This window comes from Halyomorpha halys, unplaced genomic scaffold (assembly GCF_000696795.3).
Source record: "Halyomorpha halys isolate HHAL.00 unplaced genomic scaffold, Hhal_1.1 Scaffold365.1, whole genome shotgun sequence".
In the NCBI taxonomy this organism is placed as follows: Eukaryota; Metazoa; Arthropoda; class Insecta; order Hemiptera; family Pentatomidae; genus Halyomorpha; species Halyomorpha halys.
The window spans coordinates 365,303-367,960 of record NW_027107925.1 but is presented as its reverse complement, the minus strand read 5'-3'; the positions used below and the strand labels follow the sequence as shown (position 1 = coordinate 367,960).

Below are 2,658 nucleotides of genomic sequence, written 5' to 3'. Positions count from 1 at the left end.
TTTCATTTAAGTATATGTTTCTGTTACCTTGTTATGTTTCAGATACCATGTTTTAAAATATTTAAAGTACACGTTCATAAAACATGGCATCTGATATTTAGTGGGATTTGAAGGTTTTGTTATCGTATAAACTTGTTTTAACGTGAGAGTAGCTTTACCACCACTACATGTACTATCAACTATCATGCAAGAGATAGTTTGTCTATATTACGACGATAGTAGATACTTTCATGACAGAGTTGATGTATAACGTGATAACTGCAGTTACATAACGAAATATTTGTAAGTTGATTCCAAATTATACATTGCATATAGGTTATACATTCATAGTTGAAGAAGTAAAGGTTAAAAATATATTTTTGTGAAGTAGCTTAAATGATGAAGAAGTTGTGAAACATGGTATCCACTCTACTACTAGTACTAGTATATACTACTGTGTATACTATGTTTCACTTCTAAACAGATCAAAAAGTACAGGTATTTTTTTAGGAGTAACATAATATAACATAGATCTAATTTACTTACACTCACAAACAAAATTACAGTTGTGGTCTCCGGCATTGCTATCGCAAAAAGAGCATCTGTAAGAACTGTTACTGACTTTTGAAAATATTAGATTTAATTTTCTTATTAATAAACACACTGCGTCGGGCGGCCATCTTTGTCAGTTATCATATTTTACCTTCAGCCAGTTATCACTTACAATAACATAATGCCAATATTATTCTTTAAAAAAGAGAAATTTCCTTAACATTATTTTAAAAACCTGTGTAACAAATTTTAAGGAATCAGATATTCCCAAAAACGTCAGTTAACAAAAAATTTTAGATAACATGTATTACGACCGAATGTCTCAAATAGTTAATAATTAGTTTTACATGCTTATTAGAAATATAGAATTAAATTTAGATAGCTGTCTTTAATCATAATTGATTGAGACAAAATATTACTATTTTGTATAGATTCTTGTATTATCATCAAAATATTTCGTAAGTGCTATATTTACTTTAAAAAATTATATTTGTGAGTGGCAAATTTCCCAAACTAAATTGTAGTGGTATATGCTTATGGTTTCTGGTGCAAGACTTTATTTATTGTTCTGGAATTAATAAATAAATAGTCAAGTATTTTTATCCCTTCTCGAATCCAAGACGAGATTGTCACTGGTTCTAATGATCTTAGATGTCAATGAGGCGAAATTAGATTAGTCATAAGATATTCAAATTTATTTTGAACAATTTGAAATTATTTAAAGAGTTGAAATAGACGATTTTTTATTGTTAAGAATTAAATAAGGTTATTTATCAATCGATAGTAGTTTCTATAATCGATTACTCCTGGAACAACACATATGAATGAAATTAGGAGCAAGAATGTGGTATGCCCTAATTTTAAAAACAATTAGAATTTTGTTTAGAATGCTTGTTTGTTTCTCAATAAAACTATTTATTTTGTGTCGTCTAACAAAATAATTCCAACATGTTTACCATATCACATGTAAAATAAAAAAATTTGAATGACAATTGTGGATTTTTCGAAACTGATATTCGATATTCTAAAAGCGATAACTTTCATCGATTGATAAATAACCTTATCCCTAAGAATAGCCACTATTCTTCTTTTCCTATTCTTAAAATAATTTAATGTAGTTCATAGGAAATTTGAAGATCTTATGTTTACCTCTTTCCCTTAAACATACTAGGCATTTGTAAAAGATTTAGTTGAAACATAACAGTAAACATGACAGTAAACAAAATACAGACATACAGAAGGTTAAGACTAATGAAATACAGAAAAAATTCTGAATTCCGAACATTAAAATAATCTCCATAATCTTCTCTCATAACCTGACTATCTGAAGTTCACTCGTTCTACTGCCATTCCTACTGAACGTGGAGGGTCCCTTAAAAAAATGTTTTCATTAGAAAAAAAATATTCACTTGCCTCCGTACACATGGTTAATCAAAATATATCGATTAAATGTTATTTAAATTATAATATTAACAATAAATGAGATATTAAGAACCAGTGTGAACTTCACTACCTTTATAAGTTAACATAGTCAATTATTTAATCCCATTAACAATGAAAAATCAGTAGTGAATTTATTTAGATAAATCTATATCTCAGGAAGCATGAGACGTAAAGATTCACATTAGCAATCAAATAAAAGCAAGTTAAATCCTCTATAAAGTTGTTTATCTTCGCAGAGGCATTAGTTTTTATGACATCAGCTAATATAAATTGATTTCTAGTTGTTCTGACAAAATTTCATAGCGAAATTCATATTCATTGGCAAATGCCATAAAAACTACTAACCCTATAAAAAGAAAACTAATAAGCTACTTTATAGATTGCTTAGGAACTGCTGGCTAAAATGATAAGGATCAATTTCGAAACTGATCTAAATCAGTCTAAAAAAAATATATATATTTTAAAACATTAACCCTAGCAGCACCAAGGTAGTATTCATTACGGCCTACTCCAAGGGGGGGCTCGCCGAGCCCTACACTTCCCAAGACGACCTCCACAAGCCCTCACTTGATTTTAACCCTTATATCATTAATTTTCCTTTTATGGTAAACTTACTCTTTTGAAATATAATAATTTCTTCTTACTTCTGTAAATAAGATGGTAGAATAAGGATTATTTAAAAAA

The 2,658-nt window shown here is 28.6% G+C and overlaps 2 long non-coding RNA genes across 3 annotated transcripts in view; one reads left to right on the top strand and one right to left on the bottom strand.

Moving 5' to 3' along the window:
- Positions 1–2,658, top strand: part of LOC106681792 (uncharacterized) — a 14,834-nt gene that overhangs the window by 2,567 nt on the left and 9,609 nt on the right. The gene's annotated exons all lie outside the window — the stretch shown is intronic.
- Positions 1–2,658, bottom strand: part of LOC106681793 (uncharacterized) — a 9,836-nt gene that overhangs the window by 2,448 nt on the left and 4,730 nt on the right. The window contains exon 3 of one of the 2 annotated variants that reach the window (XR_010843131.1): positions 1,848–1,903. The exons of the other annotated variant lie outside the window; for it this stretch is intronic. This is a non-coding gene — a long non-coding RNA (uncharacterized lncRNA). The remainder of the gene's footprint in view (positions 1–1,847; positions 1,904–2,658) is intronic. 2 annotated transcript variants of the gene reach the window in all.